The sequence below is a fragment of the Solanum tuberosum genome, unplaced genomic scaffold (genome assembly GCF_000226075.1).
Source record: "Solanum tuberosum cultivar DM 1-3 516 R44 unplaced genomic scaffold, SolTub_3.0 scf00084, whole genome shotgun sequence".
In the NCBI taxonomy this organism is placed as follows: domain Eukaryota; kingdom Viridiplantae; phylum Streptophyta; class Magnoliopsida; order Solanales; family Solanaceae; genus Solanum; species Solanum tuberosum.
This window is the reverse complement of record NW_006239009.1, coordinates 1,213,497-1,228,588: the sequence shown is the minus strand read 5'-3', so window position 1 is coordinate 1,228,588 and position 15,092 is coordinate 1,213,497. Positions and strand designations below refer to the sequence as shown.

General features: G+C 33.9%; 1 pseudogene; it reads left to right on the top strand.

The window, feature by feature from the left end:
• LOC102600574 (inositol-pentakisphosphate 2-kinase-like) overlaps positions 1-14,462 on the top strand; it is a 54,249-nt pseudogene extending 39,787 nt beyond the window's left edge.
• The last annotated feature ends 630 nt before the right edge of the window (positions 14,463-15,092 follow it).

Genomic DNA, 15,092 nt, shown 5'->3' with positions numbered 1-15,092 from the left:
GCTTTACATTAATGAGATTGTGAGGTTGCATGGGGTTCCTTTGTCTATCATCTCAGATAGAGGTCCTCAGTTTACCTCTCATTTCTTGAAATCGTTTCAGAAAGATCTTGGTACTCAAGTAAATCTCAGTAGAACATTTCATCCACAGACGGATGGTTAGGTAAAGTGTATCGTTTAGACCTTAGAAGACATTTTAAGAGGTTGCGCGATCGATTTCAAGGGTAGTTGGGATGATCACCTACCTCTCATAGAGTTCACCTATAATAATAGCTATCATTCCAATATTTAGATGGCCCCTTATGAAGCATTATATGGGCATAGGTGCAGATCTCCGGTTGGTTGGTTTGAAGTAGGTGAATCATCGTTGATTGGGGAAGATTTGGTTCATGATGCTATGTAAAAAGAAAAGATCATCAGAGATAGACTTAAGACAGCCCAGAGTCACCAAAAGTCCTATGCAGATGTAAGGAGAATGGACAAGGACTTGGAGTTCCAAATTGATGATTGGGTTTTTCTGAAAGTGTCATTTATGAAGGGAGGGATGAGATTTGGCAAGAAAGGGAAGCTCAGTCCCATATATGTAGGTCCTTACAGGATCTTGAAAAGGGTTGGTAAATTGGCTTATGAGTTAGAGTTGCCAACAGAACTGGCAGCAGTCCAACCAGTCTTTCACATTTCCTTGTTGAAGAAGTGTGTGGGTGATCCAGCCTCAATAGTACCATTAAAAAATGTGGCCGTGAAGGATAGTCTCAATTATGAGGAGGTGCCAGTTGAAATGCTTGATAATCAGGTTCGTAGGTTGAGAAACAAAGAAGTCGCTTCAGTTAAGGTTTCGTGGAGGAGTCAATCCGTAGAGAGAGCTACTTGGGAAGCAGAAGTGGCTATGAAGGCCAATTATCCTCATCTCTTTCCCTCCGATTCCATTCTAGCTTGAGGTAATAGTTCCTCTCCAGTCTCTCAGTTTACTCTTGCATAAATTCATTCTTAGTGTTATGTTCCTTCGGTTAGTCTTGCATTTTCAGCGTATTTGCATGTTCTTGGAACTTAGTTAAGTCAGAAGTCAGTTTCCAGTACTTAGTGGTAGGGTTTGCAGCTCTTTCCCACCATATTCAGCTAGTTTAGACTTCATTCGAGGACGAATGCTCCCAAGGGGGAGATAATGTAACACCCCAGGTTCTGAAAGGGATAAGATGCATATTTTTAGAAGTTGTAGGTGCCACCAATGGAGGCCACCGACGGACCGTAGGTGGGGTTAGTGGTTGGCCACCTCAACTCCACCCAGAAATTTCAGAAAAAGTCCAGAACCACGCTAGGACCTACGGACCGTAGATGGAACCACGGTCCGTGGTCGAGTTCCATGGTTCAGACCCTAGTTCCCAATTCTCTGAAGCCAAATGACGAGATGACAAGACGGGCCATAGGTCCATCCGTGGTCCGTCGGTCAGGCCCGTCGTTGGCCCCGACAACTTTTAAGTTAGGGTCGTTTTTGTCTTTTCCCCTATGCGTTGGACACCTAAACTACGTCGTTTAATCCCTAAACTACGTCATTTTGGCCAGTTTGAGCCTAGTGACTTAGTTAGAACTTTCCCTAAGCTATTCATTCACTAGAATTCATCAATCTTAGACCAAAAGAGGAGAAAAGAGGCGACCCAACCTCTCCAAGAACGCAACGAGTTTTCTTCAGTTCTAGCCCCAAAATCGAAAGATTTCTCCATGAAATTCATCACCATGTATGTGGGATTTCACTGGTGGATTCCTTTCATCCACTAGGTCCCTAGAATTCAGTCAAATTCTTGATTCTCCATATCTTGTTTAGACCTGGGGTTTCTAGAACTTTAGAGAATTATTGCTATTTAGCTGTTATAGTATCCTTAATCAGATTATCATAGTTTCGTAATATTGTTGCTTAGTTCTTTGCGTGAAACTCAGAACCCTAGTTGTTTAGATTCTCGTAGTTCATGAATTACACTAGCTAGGTTAGATAAACATATATACATGCCTCAGATTTTGTATGTTTCATTATCAGTACTTAAATGTTGCATTTTCAGGTAGCATGTCAGAATATTGAGCTATCCAGTTTATTTCAGTTATGTTGTATTGTACACATTTCAGTTGGAAGTAGGCTTAACACCGAGTTGGACTAGGGTCAGTCACCCTCACAGTCCTAGAACTACGTGCCCCCGTAGGTTTGTAAGTCCCCTCTGTTGGGCATCTGTTTTAGTGACGCTAGTCATGCCTCTATACCCCTAGCAAGGTATATTTGGTCCTCTCGATGGGGCGTATACATCAGACTCCACGGTTAGCTCACGTGGTTTTATGTTGGTTATTAGTAGCTTCCAAAGTCAGACTCTAGTGCATTTGACCAGGTTATCAGATATATTTTCAGTATTCAGTTTCAGCATGTTATGTACTTAGTCATTGCATTCAGTTTAGTTCATATTCAGTATATTTCAGTATCTTTATCATGTTCAGATTATATCATTGCCTAGTATGCTTTGTTCAGTTATATGTTTGTTCAGCCTTATCCTATCCTACATGCTCAGTACCTTTCAAGTACTAACGCATACTCTGCGCTACATCTTTTCGTGATGTAGGTTCAGGTCCTCATCATTCAGATCACGTGTAGATCGATTTTTGATCCGTATTCAGCAGTATCAGTGGTGAGTCCTCATTCTTCGAGGATGATAGACATGTTCTTTTACATTCAGTCTTTCATTTCAGTTTCAGTTTTTACTGGAGTTAGCTGGGGGCATGTTCCAGCATCTCTAGTCAGTTAGAGACTTATTTTAGACATAGACAGATTTAGCTTTAGTATTTTGAGTTAGTTCAATATCATTAACTCTTATTTAGTATTTATGTATTCAGACTAGTATTGGGTATTTCCCATAATTTTGTTTATCTTATGTTTTAAGCTTCCACTTAGTATCTGTTGTTCAATTGTTTAAGTATGCTTATGATATGCCAGCTTAGGGTTAGCTTGGAGTCGGTCGTTATCCTAGATCCCGTGTTTACGTCAAGGGGGTAGCCTCGGGGAGTGACAATGAGTAATTCTCTATACCTACAAGTTGAATACTAATCTAAATTCCTCCAGGAATATTTCTAGTTGACAAATGAAGTGCATGATTGTGATTTGTGACTTTCATCCTTGAGAAAGGTGAACTCAAAGCCTCAACTCCAGTTGTTGGATTCACCATTGATCTACCAAAGCTAGATCTCTCGATTTCCTTCAATAGTCGAGAAAATCCCTTAATCTAGTCAACTACAAAATTTGTGGATCTGATACCATGAAAAATTTATCTAGAAACACAACTATATCCATTGAACATCATATCAGTAAAATCGTAGAAGAAGAGATTGAGGAAGAAATCTTGTTGAGAAGGAGAGGAAGACGAGAATTGATTAAGAGAAGAAGAAGAAAATTGTTACATTGTAATGAGATATATCAAATTATGAAACTATCTAGATAATGTTATCTATTTATACTAATTGTTGTAACTAACTGCAACATATGTCATCAGCTCATTAACTAACTAACTAAATATCTAGCTAATCATGTACAACCACTACACATATTCAATGTACAACACAACACTGCTCAATTAAACTAAGACACATCAACATTTTGATAATTCTTTGACAGATGCTCCATCAATAAATGCCACAAATGCTTCAATTTCCAATTTGAGTTCAGATGTGTCGCGACAAAAATAAAATCAAATGAGGGAAACAACATTTATGTGGATTTTTTTTATTTGAATCGATAATTTGCAATTAGTTTTTTGTTTAGCCTTTTTCTTGATTTTTCGGACTATGATTTTTGTTCATTTTGATAAATAAAAACAAGGAAAACTACCTAACTCAACAGACATCACTATCATATATACTAGCTTTATCTCTACTTTCAAATAATTACATATATTATCACTTTTAATATTTTATACCATATATTTTAAAAGATACAGTTAAATAAACACATCCCTCAAAACTAGAATTGATTAATTATCTTTCCCAAAATTCCTATGCCAATTGTATATCCCCCCCCCCCCCCCAAATCCTCCATCATCTTCACCATGTTCATCACCTTCATCATAATATCTCTTCCTTCATCCTCAATCTCCTATCCTACGTTCATCTCCCCTTTCTTTTTCTGTCTTCCTTCTCCCTCATAGATCTTCTTCACTAAACCATAATAAACTGAATAAAAAACAGAGCAATAAAATCTAATTGTTGAGAAATACAATTTTATTTGGGTATTTATTTGTACAAATTTTGATATCCTTTTTCTTTATTTGAGAAGTACATATGGGAATAGAAGGTTTGAGGCCACAAAATTATTTGATTGATGGGTTTAGGGAACCTCATCCAGTGGCGCGGTAGTATTTCATCGTCGAAAAATTGAAAGTCTAAAATTCTACACATCTAAAATCATGGGATGAAGAAATCGTTGGTGAAGTGCATACAAGGTAATCACAAGCAACGGATGTGACGCTAGTTTGTTGTGAAGAGGAGAGATACAAAGGGTATTAGGTGTACATGTATCTAACAAAGTTTACACATGCATATAGTTAAAAGTTCATGTATCTGTGTTAAAATTATATGTATCGATGAGAAAAAAATTCAAATTTTAAAAATAGGAAAGAATTGTGAAATTTTTTATTTTTATTAATGATACTACAAATACTCTATTGTCGTGATTTGTTTATAAATTCATGTTTTTCAGTTATATTCCATATTTTGAAATAGGTCAATCTACATAAATAATATATTATATAACTTTATTTACGAATTATGACATATCTTTTACTTTTACACAAATCAACCTTACTTTTTTTTTTTTACCACAGGTAGATCATTATCTTTATTTTTCTCTACTTCTCTTTTCTTCCATCATTTTCTTTCTCTCTCTCTTTCTCTTTTCGTCCATCATTTTCTCTCTTTCATTCTTCTCATTTCTTTAGTCATTTTTTTTCTCTCCTTCTCTTTTCTTCCATCATTTTCTTCCTCTCTCTCTCTTTCTCATTTATTCCATCATTTTCTCTCTCTTTCATTATCTTTGTTCTTTTTTAAATTTCAATTATTTTAATGTTTAAAGTTATTTTGAAGATTAACATTTTATTTTAAAAAAAATATGGACATCATTAATAAAATAAATAAATAAAAATTATATTTGTAATACAATTTGAATTTAATACATTATACATATTCTATGCCTTTTTCAATGCACATTATGAGTCTATAACTAAAATATTTTTAATATAATAATATATTTTAACACTGTTAATAAGAGAAAAAAATTACAATTGTAATACATTTGAATTCAATATATAATACATATTATAGACATGTTTCAATGCACGTGTTTACTAAAATATTTTTAATACAAATGTATTATAAGTATTATGTGTGAATTTTAAATATTTTGGTACAAATTTAATTAATTTTACGTTGTTAAAATATATTATATTTGTTGGAATAACAACAATCGAATTTATAACAATGAAGAATATTGAATTCAAATTATATTACAACTATACTTTATATAATAACACATAATATAATTTGTATAAAATTTGAATATTTGAAATCAGGTATAATTAATTTTACATTGTTAAAATGTATTATATTTGTTGGAATAACAACAACCGAATCTATAACAATGTATAATATTGAAATTTGAATTGTATTACAACTACTGTTTATATAATAACACAAACTAATTTGAATATTTGAAATTTAGGTATAATTAATTTTACGTTGTTAAAATGTATTATATTTTTTGGAATAACAAGAATCGAATTTATAACAATGTATACTATTGAATTCAAATTGTATTACAATTATAGTTTATATAATGACACATAAACTAATTTTAAATAATATTTGAGTAGTATTTTTCACTAAATCACTCTTTGATACAATCAGAATATATATATACACTATGATGGTATCAATGAGTAACTTAGTAGTGTCTTTCACTGAAGTGACTTTTTCTTTTTTGATACCACCAGAATATATATATAACCCGATGGTATCAAATATCAAATGACTATTAAAACTAAAGTGATGTCATAAATGGTAATAAATATAATGAAACATTAAAAACAATAACTAATCAAATAAAATATATTATTTAAGTGAAAATTCCTTAGATATATCTGCTTATCATGTATCCGAGATACATGTTTTTGGATATAACGTATGAAATTGATACTTGATACATCAAATTAATATTAGATACATATAAATAGATACACGAAATTAACACTAGATATCGTACACTCATGTATTTAAGTGTTTATTTTGTTGGATACATCATATATGGATAATAGATAATAGATACATCAAATCAATAAATTTATTATTTTAAGACTACTGAAATGAAATTAACCAAATTACATAACCAAAATGTACATGTTTTTGTCTTTTATTAATGATATTAATGAATTTATTATTTCAAAGAGTAATAAAATGAAATTAATTAAATATAGATACACTCCCAGCTTGATTTATATATTACATTAAGAGATTTGATTAATATTTTCAAAAATTGTCCATGTGAATTAATTAAACATGTATCTTGATTTTTAAAATCGCTGAATACATGTATCTTGCGAGTAATAATACATGTATTCAGAGGACTAATATTGTACATGAAGTAATCTTCAAAATTATCGCGAATTCTAGTAATTAAGACGTAAACTACTAAGATTTATGTAGTTTTCCCCAAAAACAACCTTGGGTCCATATTACAAAAAAAAATAATCAAATTTTTGAATGAAAACATTTACACAGCCCAAAAAACAAAACCTATAATAAAAATGTCACATAGCTAGGCATGACAATGGAGTGGTGCACGACTGGGTGGGGCGGGTTGAGCTTAACCCGCATAATTTTTATTTTTTTCCTCCCGTCCCGCATAACAACATTTTTCATTTTCAACCCGTCCCACCTCGCGCCGCATGGACCTGTCCCGCATAACTTTTTTAATATTTTCTTTTTCTAGTTAAGTTTGAGACTAAAAATAAAATTCATAAAAATAAATTCATTTTTTCATTAAGTTATATTAATTTAATAAAATAGTGATTTAAAATTTTATTTTTTAAAGGTCAATTGGAAACATGTAAGAAATTGTATTATTTTCAAAAATTATCTAGAATATTTTAATAGTTTTAAAGAAATTATCTTATTAAATAATGCTATATCACTCTTATAACATGTAAAAATCACATATACAGCAACCCACCCGCTCCACATTAATTTTAAAGAAACCCACTTCAACCCGCGCATAGCCTTAAACCCGCCCTGCATACGTGCCTCCCCATTGCTGCTTTCATGCAATTTAAGGCCCTAAAGCTTCATGCAAATGAGGTGAGCAGGAAGCACCAGGTGTCCCTCAAACAGAAGAATATGAGAGAGCAATCCTCGGAGGCTCTGATCTGTTACTTCGCCGATTTTCCAGTTTTCAGTTTTGAGGCTTGTAAATAACCCAATCTTCATCATTTCCAATTCTCAGGTACACGAATTACACTCATATATATGTATATGTTGTGTAAGGAGATATTTATGCGTTTGTCTAATTGCATGTACATTTTTGGTAGCATATGGAGGCATCAGACTGGACTTACAGAGGAGAAGGAGCCGTTAACCTAGTTCTTGCATATAATGGAACACGTTCTGATCTTGTATGTCTCAATTTCGAATAATTCATCTTTACTCTTTAGTTTACAGGCCATATTTGCTTTTTACCTAACCAAAAATTTGGCACATTTTCATCAGAAACACAACTAATATTACACTATGTTTCAAGTTTCTATTAATTGACCATCTACTTCTTGCTTAACAAATGGTTTTACATATTCTTGCTCAACATTTCCAGTATGAACTAACTGGGTTTGATTTTTAAGCTGCATTTCCTCTTCTTTTTTGTTTAGGTTGGAAAAATATTGCGGATTCAGAAGGTACCAAGGAACGAGTCTGAATGTGGTCATGATTATTCCGGTCTAAACAAGCAGGAATGCCTCTTGTGGGAAGAGTTTACTGAGATTGTATCAGCTCCTACAAGGGAAATTGTTCAACACTATTTTGTGCAGCACGTGATGTGCCCATTGTTGGGTTCACGACATGTTGATGCAGGGGTGTGTATGTTATACTGCTACATTCTTGTCATTTCGTAAAACATTTGATTTTGTGTATATCATTGTTTCTTATGAATACAAGGAAAATTACTTTTCCAGACACTTCTTTTGTGTAGTTAATAATAAGGAATTCTGCACCTTTTCAAATAAATATCCATATAACTCAAAATTCTGTCCTTTAAGATCCTAGAGAATCAACCTATGCAGTTGATCATTTTTATGTGCATTTGTTATTTATTGTTTGGATAGAATAAATTTAGCCCAGCAATTTATGCTGATCTATGAGTTTGAAGATTAAGTTGTGAAAGGTTGTAACTATGTTTTCTTTTCTACCTGATTCCATATATTCAGTTGCCTGTATTGGAGCGTGGTTAAATATCTCCATCTTGTTTCTTCCCTTTTATTTGACAGACTAGCATTCACGTGACCCCAGAATTTCTGGAAGCCGTTGAAAACAATGTCCTCCAGCAGCGTCCTGCGTGGCGTGTTGATGCGACAAAGGTCAATCCCCTCTGTGATTCTGTAATGCTCATGTCCGATCTTTCAGTGTTCCCTCTTGGTAATAATTTTCAATCCTTTTCATCACTAAAATGTTAACATGCACATATTTTAATACCCTATAATAAGCAACTCAACATCGTATTATGTAAAACAGTTACCATGGATCTGTCAGATAAAAAGAGGCAACAGTAATTGTCATCCTATTATGGTAATTCACATAGCTGCCCATTTTGTAAATCAATGAAATGTAAAACTCAGTATATACATCTGTTTTCAGAGGTCATAATCCTTCCTGTATTACTTCCGGTTGTTTCATTGCAAAAATGGTTTTAATATTCAAGTCCTGATTAGGTAGATATTTTTTGGCTATTTCAAGTTTATGCTGCTGTCAACAAAATAACTGTAATTTCTATTCATTTGTAAGAAAGACAACAATGAAAATTCGCAGTGGATAGTTGGCTTTATAATGGTCTAACATACTAACCAAGCAAGGTTAGATGTGGGCATTTATTATACAAATATATTGGTTTGTATTGTTCTCATGTTCAGGGGGGTACCTAGGTTGTGTCTAGGGGGCGGTCGAAAAATTACGTTATATATATAGGGCCAAATTCTGATTTTATGTGTACATATATTAAAATGAACCCCCTGAAAACAAGTGAGAAGCTTTGGCTCAATGCATAAGGGGTTCAGCAGTGGCTTTTACGTCGTGGGTTTGAATCTCATACGCAACAATTCCTCTTCTCTTCTTTTGGTAACTGTTTTACATGGAATTGGGCTCAACTTTTGGGCTTGGATCATCTTCTCTTTTTCATTATTTTTTCTCTTTTATGTCATTTTTTCCTAATTTGTTTTTGTTTAAATTTATTAGACACATTTTTTTTATTCTTCTTCTATCTATTTGTCATTTTATTTCAACATAATTTTATGTACAACTCTTTAAAAATGATGAATTATATATATGAAGATAAATTAGATGTAGTTGAATGAAGAAACTAAAAATTTTCAATATCCTTTTAATAATATATATTTAATAGAATTCATGGAATTTCTTTTCTATTTTTCCAATTCTATTTTAGAGAGATGAAAACAAAACTTATTTGATTTATTCGTCATTTTTTCTTCAACAAGTGATGACTAACCTAGTAAATTAAACTACATGAACTAAAAAATTGATGATGTCATTTATTTATCTTCTGAATATGCATTATAATATTAGTAAATCTATACTTACGTACACACTTTTAGAGAATCTTAATAATTTTCCTAGTAATATGTGTTTGAATGGATACTAATTTAAAAATTTAAAATAGCAAAATAAAGTAAAACAATTACAAAATAAAAGTAATAAAAAGTAACAAGAAATTTTAAGAATGTTCAATGGAGCAGGGTAAAAGTAGGAAGAAATGCTTAATGCGGTACGATAAAGTAATATAAATTTAGCGGGTTAAGGTAAATATTTTTCTTCTCTGTCTCACTTCGTTTTTCATCCTTTAATTTTCATGTGTTTTAGGAATTAACTTATGTAATACAACTGATCCACTAATTTTTTTTTATCAACGTAGCTTTGTTCTCAATATCTTTGATTAGTTTGGTGTTAACTTTTATCAACCAATGAGATACCTTGTACAAAAAGCATGTCGGGTTACTATGCTCACTGTGTACTTACATTACCACATGAGCTTCTTCTTTAAATTTCGAACCCCTGAGCTTAATTCCTGGATCCGCCACTCCTTTAATTTTCATGTGTTTTAGGAATTAACTTATGTAATACAACTGATCCACTAATTTTTTTTTATCAACGTAGCTTTGTTCTCAATATCTTTGATTAGTTTGGTGTTAACTTTTATCAACCAATGAGATACCTTGTACAAAAAGCATGTCGGGTTACTATGCTCACTGTGTACTTACATTACCACATGAGCTTCTTCTTTAAATTTCGAACCCCCTGAGTTTAATTCCTGGATCCGCCAATGCTCATGTTCCCCTACTATCAGGTATGTGTAAAGAGGCATGCAGCATATCTGTAGAAATTAAGGTACTTTTATCCTAAAAGCTTTAGTTATCTCTTTTTGCAACGTTTTCGTCATCTTTTACTTTTTTTTAACAAAACTGTTTTCTGTACGTTTCCATATTATGTTTCCCTTACGACTTTTCCATTTTCTTTTTGGTGAAGCCAGCCTAAGTGTGGATTCCTTCCACAATCAGAATTTATCACAGAGGATAACGATATTAAGAGGAGTGTAACTCGTTTTAAAATGCATCAGGCTCTAAAATTGAACCAAGAAAAGGTATTAGCTTTTCCATCTGCAATTTATTCTTGAGATATGGCTGTTTCTGGTGGATTTCATAATTCAGTTACGTCATTAGACTGGTAGAATTCTTTTCATTTTGGCAATTTTCTTCAACCTCCCTCCCCCCTAATCTTATACATTGTCCCTGTTACCACTGATAATGGCTTTTTATACTCTATACACTTCCCACTTATATTATAGATCTCCTCTTTTTTCTTTTTTTGGTGCTTGTCCTATATCAGATATCAGAGGTAAGTGCATATGATCCTCTGGATCCAGCGACAGAGTACGCATGGCAATAAACAACCTTTTAAAGACCCCACAGAATAATTTCCGGGTTTTCGTGGATGGTTCTCTCATATTTGGGGGTTTGGGTGGTGGTGCAGACACTACCAGTAGTGAAGTTGGTGAAGCATTTGAAAATTTGCTCAAGAATGTAATTCAGGCACAAGAGGGCATGCGGACACACTATTTTCTAGAACTCATCTCCAAGACAGTGTGTAGTTCAGGGTTGTTAGATCGACTTCTTGAAGTCCAGAAGTTAGACACGACAGACATTGAAGGTGCAATTCATGCATATTATAACATTATTTCTCAGCCTTGCATGGTATGTGGACAACTAGATAAAGATCAATCAACAAAGAGATATAATTCTCTGCATTCAATCTCGATGGAGGAAAGCTTGAAGATTGTGCGGGACTACTTGATAGCTGCAACTGCAAAGGACCTGAGTATGATAATTAGTTTTAGACCTAGAGAAGCTGGTAATGTGGAATCCCCATACAACATTGTCTCCTTAGAATCAACCAACCAAAGTTTTGACTACAAGGTATTACTCTTTCCTTCTTTTTCTTACTCTCCCTTGGGTCTAGAATAGCATGGCCCCTGCACAAGGATGAATGGCACAATTCGAGAAATGGTCCAAATTTTTCGTTCTAAAAAAAACACATGTTATACCATGTGAAATAAATCGTTTTACAATCTGCCTTTCGGTTCTAGAGTAATATGGCTAATTCTTTCTTGAATTTATTTTATGTGGTGACATTTCAGGTCTAGTGTCGAAAAACTTGAAATGTTTTTTAATTGTATTGTCACACAATTTTGACTTTACTCGTAGTGCGACTTTTTTGTTGACAGCATAGAGTCAATATCTAACCCCGTCATCTGTTTTGTGATCTATGTTTTTCCCTGGAATGGAACCAACTTCTTTGTTTAGTAGTTTGTATCTGTATCAAGATAGGATTTATGCTACCATAATTTCCATTTCCTAATGGTGTGGCATAAATACTGGCCTACTGTCTACATGTTTAGTACTCTTGCAGTCCACTCACTCTGAAATGCTGCTTCTCTAGAACAAGACTGATTATGCTGTGGCATTAATAATGGTTTACATGTAAATGCTAATGCAATCCACTTAATACTGAAAAACATAGATTCTCTAACTCCAAGACTGGCTTCATAGGTTTTACCAGTGTACTAATGGATTCTTTTTGATTGCAAATTTCTAGGCATCTTTCATTGACCTAGACTTGAAACCTTTGAAAAGGATGGAATACTACTACAAGTTAGATCAACAGATTGTCAACTGCTATGTTCAGATGGTAAAATCCAAGCATCAACTTGATCACTCTGGAAGTACTGTGGGAGCTTGATGATGGGGATAGTTTGTGGTAATTGATTAGGAGACCTTTCTGAGATTTCTCTTTGATAGATTCCTCATGAATTATCTCATTCTTTCCTTTCTTTTTGGTGACTGAACTTTCAATGAAGAGCAGGTCATAGCCCATGTTTGTTGCGACATTTAATTGAACCTAATTGCCCTACTGTCTATTTTAAAATGGATGACACAATTGAAATAGAAGCATGATGCATAGTTTTCACTTGTCCAATCATCACACTATCCAGCAGCTTAGGCAGTGTATGTGATGCATCTGGTTTGAAGAAGTCTACAAAATCTCAAATAAATTCCTTTTAATAATCATAACAAGTAATAGAACAAGGAAAAATGAGTTTGTATGGACCTTCCTATTGTCAGGAATATCACCTGCAAGTCTCTTAGTTTCACTCATCGTCCCTTTCACTGGTCTAATCATGGTTGTGATTTGCTCCTGTTGTCCATCCTTGGTTATTCTGAAACCTCAGGCCTCATCCATCTGAATATTTTTCTGATAGAACTTTGGAAGAAACTCTATTTTCCCCTTTAACCTCTTCTTATTAAAATGATTGTGTCTGTCTTGCTGTGGAAGAGAGATGGAGGGTTTATAATCATTGGGTCAACTTGTGGGAAGGTCAATGCTTCAAATTTCCAACCTCTGTGTGTGTGTCTGTTCATGATTATACAACATAATTCTTTCTCATGGTTGGTAATCCCTCTGGAAACTGCTTTACATAAACTGCAGATGAAAGTGGTCTCTGTTCAAGACTATATGCTTAACCAGAGAGAAAACGAGTTGCAAAATGAAGTGAGCAATCTGAACAGTATTACACATATTTGTTATAACATGCTATGAGCGGGATTTCTCTTTTAGATGACACATTTGTTAAAACATGCTATGATCAGGATTTCTCTTAGCAAAATTAATACATATGCACGCACTCGCACTTTATTTTTGATTAGATTTCATGAACTCTCTGCAGTCTTAACAATAAATGATTTCTTCATTATCCACTTAAATGAAATTATTCAGCTACTATAGACACAGATGCTATTTACTTGATCTTTGTTTAAAAACGCACGACTGCAACACCAACTTCTCTCAGAGAGCTGATAGGCACCCTAATACTATATATCAAGGACGAAGCAGTTGTGAATTGTGATTGCATGTGATTAACTTCATTTCGCCTGTGATTTTCTTTGAGTTATTACGATTAATAACAACATCATTTAGTTTCTTTTTTATTTATTTATTTTCATCGTCACTTGATTTAAATTCTTAGTGAGCTGTAGTTATCTTTTTCATTCTTGAAGGAGAGGCATATTGAAAGACAAAGAGACTTGTCAGCCTTTCCCTCCCCTACTAGGATATTGACATATCAACCACATAAGCACCTTCCCATCCCAAGACCACATGACCTATTTACTCATACAGCTGGTTTTTGGATAGTTTAGTGCCGTTTGTCAATTGACATGTTCTGCTGTTTGGTGAGCCAACTGGTTTAGGTTCTAGCTTTGACACTACCCTTAGATCTATCGTTGAATTTCTTCTCTTTTTTTTTTTGGCAATCAGTGTGAATATTACCATTAACAAAAACCACTTACAAACTAAGAGCATCCAAACGACCAAACCTCATCACCTCTCTAAAGGTATAATGAGGAATGGCCTCAGCAAGACCAGCATCTGACTACATAACTTTTGCCAAAAACTTCTACATAATTTGCTCTTTTTGTATTCTTATACATTTCTATCATCTCTACTATTTCTCGTGTAATTTTCCCCATTGTGTTGGTATGTAGTATCTGTACTCCTTTGAATTGCTTCCAGTTCCTTGCTTTCCAGATGTGATACACCAGCAGCCACCACTTCCTTCTTAAACTTCTTTTTGTGCTTCATTTAATCAAATCCAATGTAGGTTTCAAATCTCTTGCAGGTAGTGAGATGTTGAACCATATTAGAAGTTCATCTCTTACCCTTGCAGCATAATCACAGTCTACAAATAAATGTTTGTTTGTCTCCATCACTATAGCTTCACACAGGCAATATCTAGTGTCTTCTACATGTATATTCATATTCATCAGTCTTTCCTTGGTGAGCAATCTATTTTGTATTGCTAACCACATGAAGATCTCTAACTAGACAATGACACAAAATTCCAAACTAGTTCAGCAACCTCTAGTTTATCTTGGTTGCCTATCAGGGCAAGATAGCCACTTGTGATTGAATATTTTCCCATTAGCATTAAGGATGAATTGCCCTTATGTGTACCAGTTCTGCATCTTGTTCTTCAGAAAGTTAATTTTCCTCTAATACCAACTACTGTCGGCTGGTGCTCTATAGGTCTAGACTGTCTGCTTTGATGTATTATATCCCATGCACCCATTTTATCCATTATGGCTCCTTACTTCCAGCTAATTGTCGTAGAAGCGAAGCACCATTCCAATTCCAAGCCACATTCCAAATTCAATCCACCCTGCTTCTTTGGAAAACATACTTTATCCCAGAAT